Here is an 8,713-nt window from a genome sequence, read left to right on the forward strand (position 1 = left end):
GTCTGTCAGGGAGGCCTCACCCACCATCTCCACCAGGAGTTTCATGGCATCATCCATCCATCCTTCCCCAGCCCTGGTCCCACATCGACCACCACTTTCTAGTATACAGTTGAAATCCCCACACATCATGATTGTTCTGGAGGTGACCAGCTGTGGTCTGAGGCGCTGGAACAGCTCCCGCCTCTCACCTACATCAGAAGGCGCATACACATTGATCTGTCTAACCGGTTCTCCTGCCCATGAGCCGTCAACGACAAGAGCCCTGCCGCCTTCCAGCTCGGTGACCGAGTCCACTGTGAAGCACCTCCCTCTGACTAAGGTAGCGACTTCTACAGACCTACTGCTGTTCCCCCCAGACCGAAAAGAAGGCCCATATGTCCACTGCTGTTCTTGGTGTGTGTATGAAGCTGCAAAAGGGATGGAGCATTCCTAAATCATGTACACATCACATTTGTGGCTGGCAAGAAAGTTCAAGGTGCTAGCACACCTGCCCTTGTCTCTGCTACTTCTCACATTTATGGAAAACAATGAAATAGCTATCTTAATTAGTTTTTAAGAGATTAATTTAGGCTTAAATACTAATTATTAAGTCAGAGTAATTAGCTGTTTTGACAAGGTTACTAGTTCCAAGTATTCCCCTGGGTCAACCCTGCCAGAGAGGGCAGCCTCGTACCGGCCAGGCCAGACATTGTCCCAGCTCCCTAACACGTTTTCCCCAGGGTGCCCCTGGACGCTCCTCCCCCTCCAGAGGCCGTTACTAGGAGCGAGAGGAACAGCACCATGTACACAGACTCTACTCTCCATAAACTTCTGTTCCTAACGATTTAAAATGCCATGCAAGAGTGTTTTGTGCGCAAAGGATTGTGGGTATGCAGATTACAACCAGTGGAGGAACCTGCCCTCTATCGACAAGAAGAAGCCTTGCACCTCCAGCGGTCCGTCCAGACCCAGAGCGCCTCGAGCTCCGTATCCGCAGCTTCATGAGGTTCATCTGTCACGTGTCACTTCATTCAGTGTTACTCAGGATGTGCTTTTGACATACCTTCTTCCAAAAAATGAAACAACTTTTTTTACCTTCTGATATACACATAAATCAATAAATACACACAGAGAATAAGTGCGCACTCTATAAATTATTTTACATGAACCTCAAACTAAACTATAGTCTTTCTTTAAGGGTACTATTCTTCTACCTATTGGTTTTATCAATAGAACTTAAGAATATTATGGCAATTTCAAAACAAAACAAAAAAATGTGCAACACTGTCTTGATAGACCCACTTAGCTACACTTGATTTTCAAACTAAAATAGGAATTACTGTTTTGCCCATAAAAATGGAATAGGTTGCAATGATTTCTGGGTATTTTGTTGTTGTTGCAATTTTTAGTCCCAGGGGGCGAGCTCTCGATGGGCTTTTAACCACGCCCACCGCACGCCCATCACTATCACTGGTTCGTGGGCTTGCCTTTCAAAAAATCCCTCGTTGTCATTGGTCAATGATTTATGTGCCTCCTTGGGGCGGTTTTGTTACGGCCTTGGACACCGACCCTGGTACGTGGGTAATTGCACTTTTGCCGATAGGGTTGACTGCGAGAGAATTAGCTCGCTTATGTAAACTGTTTTACTTTTCATTTTCAATTTATCTGGCACAGTTAGGAATGTACAACTAATCGCTCCAACATATTTCTCTTTGCCAATGCTTGTTTAGTTACAGCAGCTGATTGAGCCTTATAGGCTTCAGGTACAAAACACACCGGCTCGTTCATTTGCTCAGAAAGAGCCGCAAGCAGCAGTGAGCAAGCTTTGACCTTGGCATATACAAATCCTCTCCTTGGTCCTCACAAAAGCCCGCGTGGGGCTCCATTCAACAGGTGCAGAGTTAAAAGAGCCGACATTACACTTGAACAGGGAAACTATTAGAGGGGGGGGGGGTGCAGCCTTTCCTGTCACGTGACCTATGACGAAATTTACATACCCATAATTCCTGTCACTTATGAGTTCGCCTGTTGTTTTTTTTTTTTGTGGCAACGTTTTATCAATATATCAGCTTAACAGTTATTATAAATTGGTTGTGTTTCAAAGGGTTTTCTAAGATGAAGGGCCGTATTTATACTCCGTTTGCGCCGAATTTGCGTCGTTTTTTTCGACACAAATTCGACGCTAAACTAACGCCAACTAACGCCATATTTATACTATGGCGTTAGAGGCGTATAGCGCCAAAGTTCCCGGAATGTGTGTCATTTTTTAGCGTGAACCCCTTCCTTGCGTTAATGATATGCAAGGGAGGCGTTCCCGTCTAAAAAATGACTCCCAGGCCTTTACGTGGTATTTATACTCCCGGGCAAAAGAGACGCCCGGGAGTGGGCGTGGCTAAAAACGGCGCATTTGCGCCACTTTTTAACGCCTGGGTCAGGCATGGCGTTAAGGGACAAGTGGGCTCAAAATGAGCCCAGAGTGCCCTCCCCTGCCCCCAGGGACCCCCCCTGCCACCCTTGCCCACCCCAGGAGGACACCCAAGGCTGGAGGGACCCACCCCAGGGACATTCAGGTAAGTTCAGGTAAGTATTTTTTTATTTTTTTTTAATAATTTTTTTTGGCATAGGGGGGCCTGATTTGTGCCCCCCTACATGCCACTATGCCCAATGACCATGCCCAGGGGACAGAAGTCCCCTGGGCATGGCCATTGGGCAAGGGGGCATGACTCCTATCTTTACAATGATAGGAGTCATGTTGATGGGGGATGGGCGTCGAAAAAAAATGGCGCAAGTCGGGTTACGACGATTTTTTCGACGTAACCTGACTTGCCCCATTTTAAGACGCCCATACGCCATTTTCCCCCTACGCCGGCGCTGTCTGGTCTACGTGGTTTTTTCCCACGCAAACCAGGCAGCGCCGGTCTGATTGCGCCGTCTAACGCCATTCCATAAATACGGCGCCCGCATGGCGCTTCAGAATGGCGTTAGACGGCGCAAAACTTTTTGACGCTAAACTGCGTTAGCGCAGTTTAGCGTCAAAAAGTATAAATATGGGCCGAAATTCGTAAATGAAATCGCCCTAACAGTCTGTAGAAGGGTGTTTAGTGGCGGCACAGACAGGCGCCCTGAAGCGCATACTCTGGTTTCTCTTCAAATCGAATAAATCTTTCGCCTTTTACTAAAGATTTCCGTGGAGAGGAACATTTAAGAGTTTCACTCAATTTTTGAAAGCCTTGCTAAACGCAAGGTTACCCATGATAAGGAAAAGAAAGCGAATTAGTTAGTTTGTGGTTTTTATAATGTTAGGATTTGAGGGGGATGGTCTTCAGATTAGGTATAAGAATGCTGGCTGTAGGACTAAAAGTGGAGAGAAGATTGGGTCTTTGGTGGGGGTACTGTTTTAGTGAGGGAGGGGCAGGTGCTGCTTGAGGGGGTAGTGGGTCTGGGGGGTATTGTTTTAGGGAGTGGGCGGAGGAGGGTGTGGGGTGGTTTTCAGGTTAAATAGGAAAGGTTTTTAGGCTTGGGGGAACTGCTTTTGGGGGGTTAGGTTTTAAGGCATGGGGTCGTTTTAGATTAGGATTAGAGCGACGGATTGGGTCTGGGGGTACTTTTTAGGTAGGGTTGGGGTTAGGTTTTAGGGTGGGGGTGGTTATTGGGCTTGGGGGGATTGGGCCTTTTGGGGGGAAATCTTTACCACGCATTTGCCTTTAAAACACATGCTTTTACAACATAATTCATTGTAAAGGCACGCATGTTCAGGTATATGCGTGGTAATGACATTCTTGTAACGCACTCGTAGTAACGGTGTGCTTTGCAATGGAATATGTGGTTCTGACATACAACCGCCCATCACTATCACTCGTTCATGGGCTTGCCTTTTGGAAATCCTTTGTTATCATTGGTAAATGCTCTACGTTTGGCCCTCCTTGGGACGGTTTTGTTACCGCCTTAGACACCGGCCGTTACAGGGATAATGCATGTTTGCTGGTACGTTTGATTGCAAGCGAACTTTCTTTCCCTTTTGTGTCTCTCCTTCACGCTCATGGCAGCTGTGGCGCTTTGAATCAGCTAGCTTCTGTCAACTGTTTTATTTTTCATTTTCAATTTATGTGGCAAGAAAAGTCAATTTCGGAATTTACAAAGCTAATAGCTCTAACTCGAGCAAACGCGAAACCCATTGCATTGCAAATGCCTGTTATATAGGAGAAACTCGACCCGAAGGTATTGGATCGCCTTATATGAGCACCAATTATGTCACACAAGACAAATTCATTTTTAGTAAGCACAAGGAGATGGTGGGCCGGATGTATCATCCATTTTTGCATTCGCAAACGGTGCGAATGGCCGTTTGCGAATGCAAAAATGCCTTTCAGTATTTATGAAAGGCATTCCCAGCGCAAATTTAAGGAATCGCTAAAATAGCGATTCCTTAAATTTGCGAGCCCGTTTAGAGAATCTCAAATTGCGATTCTCTAAATAAGAAATCACAAATAAGGAATCCTTATTTGCGATTTCTAAACCACATGTAACAAGTAATTCCTTAATGCAAATTTGGCATTAAGGAATCGCTATTACCACCGAGTTGAACTTGTTGGTAACCATGTGCAAATTTAAAAAATGCATTAAAAAAGCATTTTTAATATTGAAGTATAACGCACACATGCCCCTTTGGCATGTGTGCGCCTTACATGTCCTTAAAAAAATTCTTGGGGTGCAGCAGCACCCTGGGGTTTGCATTTCCCAAATTTGCGAATTCCAGTTAGGAATTTGCAAATTGAGAAATGCACAAAAATCACAAATATGGGCTTACAGGCCCATAGGTGCGAATGGGGCCGGTATCGCAATTTGGGATTCGGTAATAGCATTTGCCATTTTTAAGAAATCGCTATTACCGAATCGCAAATATGATACATAGCATTTTGCGAATCAGAAATAGCGATTTCTTTAAAATCGCTATTACCGAATCGCAAAAGGCTTTTTTGATACATCTGGCCCAAAATGTTGAGCCGATGCCGAGACTCCAACCTGGTTCCCATGCTCCAGAGTTGGCAGCTCAGACCGTTATGCTACATCCTCTCCCTGGGTATGCAAATTATCTAACAAAGCTGGTTGTTGTCAGGCAGCCTGCCCTCTAGTAACAACAAATGGTACTGCTCCTTCTGCATGGTGGATGCTTTCAAAACCACCCAGTTTCCCACCCACACACGCACGCACACGTGAACAGCCAAACAAAGCAAACAACAGCAAACCCAATGTTCAGATTGTTAGATGTCATAGTGCCAGGTAATACTTTGGTGTTTTTGTGCACTGGCTAAACCTGTCAACGTCTCCACAAGGCAAACTGAGCTCCAGTGAGACATTGGAACGTTACAACTGTTTTTTGGGAAAGTTAGCAGTCAAATTAATAAGCATTGGCAAGGCCAGTAGATTTCGCCTATGTGAATTATTGGCTTTGTCAATGTGTTTAACCATGTTGCTCAGCTGCGAGGATGGCAGTATCATAGCGTTTTTTTTGTTCAATTGCTGGTGGGATGGTGGACTGAGAGCCATCTTGGACATGTGGCTAACAACAACATAAATATGTTCTATTCTTGAAATTTAGGGCCTGATTTAAGAGGCTGGAGCGCCACCTTAGTGCCGCGATAGCGTAATTTTTCTTTACGCTAAGGTGGCGTTAAAGTGGCTTTTACATGCACCATATTTATGCATGCATTGCACCACTTTGTAAAACCTTGCGCCACATTATTCCTGCGCCAGGCATAATGTATGCAAGAGGGCGTTCCCCTGTTAGGGGGACCACAAAAATGGCGCTAGGAAATCTAAAAGATTTCCTAGCGCCATTTGTTTTAGCACTTTTAACACCTGCTCAGAGCAGGTGTTAAAAGGAGGCATTCCATTGAATACAATGGGCCCCTATGTACTCTGCAGGAGTAGCGCCAACATTTTGGTGCTACTTTTGCAGAGTACATCAATAGCGTCAGGAATTCTGACGCTATTTCCCCCTACCCTGCACCATGGTGCACACATGGTGGCGGTAGGGGGGCGCTAAGGGGTGCAAGGATAGTTGTGTTGCACTGGGTGCAGCACCACTTTTCTTAAATCAGCCCCTTAGTATTAATGTGTGAGTGCGTTTTCTCCTCCCAGGATTCAAAAGCGCTTTTCTCGAGGTCGATGGGATCTTTGGACCCAGTGAGAAGTGTGGTTAATTGTATACAATCATTCCAATCTCAATCAATACAACAGTAACTTTAAACACCATTTCTAATGTGGCCAGGAAAACAAGACTCCAATCTGTGGGAAGTTTCAAAGATTTATTATAACCACAGAGCCAAAGTAACGTAAATTGTGTGCAAGATTAAATTATACAAAGAAAGAAAAACGATAGGCTGACCAAATCTATGAAACAAGTTTAATCTACTTAATAGCAACACCACTAGGCATTCCAAATGTTCCACACATTCTAGGAAGGAAACAATTTGTGCAACAGAAACAGATTTCAAATCACGTGTTCATGACATTAGTCAAGCCAATTTCACAAATCATTATATCAAATTAGATGGACAAGGTTAGGGACAGCCTACTACTATTGCAAATTTGGGCAAAGCATGTCTGGGAACTGGCTAACACATGGGGGCAAAAGAGAAAAAGAAGACAAAAATAATTTGGGAAAGTCATCTATCTCGGGCTGGATTAGTCTCACTAGAAAAATAAAATAGGCAGGTGTTTTAGGAAGCTGGCCTGGTGGGTGGTGAATGCCTAAGGTATTATCATCTTATACCAGGTCCAGGTATCCCCTATTAGTTAAGCGTAGGCAGTGTCTAGAAGCCAGGATCTCTAGAGGTAGCTGTGGATGAGCAGCCAAGGCTTATCTAGGAGACATGCAAAGCTCATGCAATACCACTGTCGTCACACAACACTTACACACATAAAAGAATCACACAGTGTTACAAAAATAAAGGTATTTTATTTTAGTGACACAAATGCTAAATTACTAGATAGGCAACTCTCCAATAGCAGGTAAGTAAACACACTTATTGTATGTACAGTAGTAATCAGAAATAGGCATGAAAAGCAATAGAAAACAGTGAAAAGCAATAGGCAATACTGAAGGACTAGGGCAAGACCAAACCATATACTTAAAAAATGGAATGCGAAGCTCGGGTCCCCATCTAAGGAAGTGGAATCAGTAGATGGAAGCTGGAAGTACTAGGAAACCCCTAAGGTAAGTACCAGAGTGGCCCCCACCGACCAGGAGGAAAGAGCTAAGTTGCTGGTTTTCCCCAAACAACCCCAAAGGAATTCAGAGAAGGATATTGCAAGACCCAGACAAGACTGCGAGCAACCAAGGGTGCATCCTGAAATAGGAAGACCTAGAAAAGAAGGGGACTAAGTCCAGCTCCAGTTGGAGTGTCCGGTGGTGGCAGGAGCCATTACCCACCCGTATGTGGATTCAGGAGTTGGTCGACGGTGAGAGTAAGACAATCAGCACTGCAGCACTGGAGCAGATGAAGAGTTCCGGGATGATGCAGTCAATGTTCTTCATTGTTTGAAGGATTGCAGTCAGTCTGTGGTGTGGAAAAGGTAAATGCCACGGTTGGAAAATGTGGAGCTGCCGGGGACCAGCAAGGTCAAAGGGGGACTCAACCCACGTGGGGAGTCCCAGGCAACCCTCAGCAGTGCTGAGAGTCCAAAGACGAGGAGGCATCCCCCCAGAAGACCCACAGTAAGGAGCCCATGAGTCGCATACAGGCCCACCCAGCACACCTGAGGAGAGGTCCCACGTCGCAGGAGAAGCAAGCAGAGGGCTGTGCATCCCATGGAAGAGTGCTGGGGGCTAGGGCTACATGGAGCCGGAAGATCCCTTGGAAGAAATGCCAACAAGCTTGGGTAGCTGCAAGAGACAAGGTGAATGGGAGTACTGTCCTGCGTGGGAAGGAAAGAGCTTACCTTCACCAAAGATGAAAAGCTGACAGAGGACGAAGGGGGCTACTGTGGACCACAACCCATGATGCAAGATCCACACAGCTCAGGATGAGAGGAGATCCACACAGCTGGATGTCATTGCAGATGGTGCCTGCAGATGCAGGGAAGTGACTCCTTCACTCCAAGGGAGATTCCTTCTTGCTTCTTGTGCAGACTGAAGACTTGCTGCTCTCAGAGGTTGCACAGCTGGGGAAATGTTGCAGTTGCTGGATGGAGCAGGAGAAACAATGTTGCAGAGCAGAGTCATCGTTGTAGCTACAGATTGTAGGTTCCTATGGAGTCCAGTTGCGGTTCCAGTTGCCAGAAGTCGAAGTAGACATTGCAGAGGTGTCCTGCTGGAATCTTGCAAGTAAGATCTGAGGACCCACCCTAGAGGTATACCCTAAATAGCCCTTGAAGGGGGATTGGTCACCTAGCCAGGTGACCACCTCTCAGGAGGGGGCTCTGACGTCACCTGCCTGACCTGGCCACTCAGATGCTCCCAGATGCCTCTGCCCACCGTGTATTCAAGATGGCAGAATCAAGGGACCTTCTGGAGGAGTTCTGGGCACCACCCCTGGGGTAGTGATGGACCGGGGAGTGGTCACTCCCCTTTCCAGTGTCCAGTTTCCCACCAGAGCAGGGACTGGAGGTCCCTAAACCTATGCAGACTGGTTTATGCAAGGAGTGCACCAAATATGCCCTTCAAAGCATACCACTGGCTTGGGGAGGCTACCCCTCCTAAGCCACGTAACACCTATTTCCAAAGAGAGAG

General features: G+C 46.1%; 1 non-coding gene across 1 annotated transcript; it reads left to right on the forward strand.

The window, feature by feature from the left end:
• The first annotated feature begins 3,110 nt into the window (after positions 1 to 3,110).
• LOC138294464 (U5 spliceosomal RNA) lies at positions 3,111 to 3,226 on the forward strand. The gene has a single exon (XR_011203461.1). It is a non-coding gene; the product is annotated as a U5 spliceosomal RNA (small nuclear RNA).
• The last annotated feature ends 5,487 nt before the right edge of the window (positions 3,227 to 8,713 follow it).

Source organism: Pleurodeles waltl, chromosome 4_2, assembly GCF_031143425.1.
Source record: "Pleurodeles waltl isolate 20211129_DDA chromosome 4_2, aPleWal1.hap1.20221129, whole genome shotgun sequence".
Lineage (NCBI taxonomy): Eukaryota > Metazoa > Chordata > Amphibia > Caudata > Salamandridae > Pleurodeles > Pleurodeles waltl.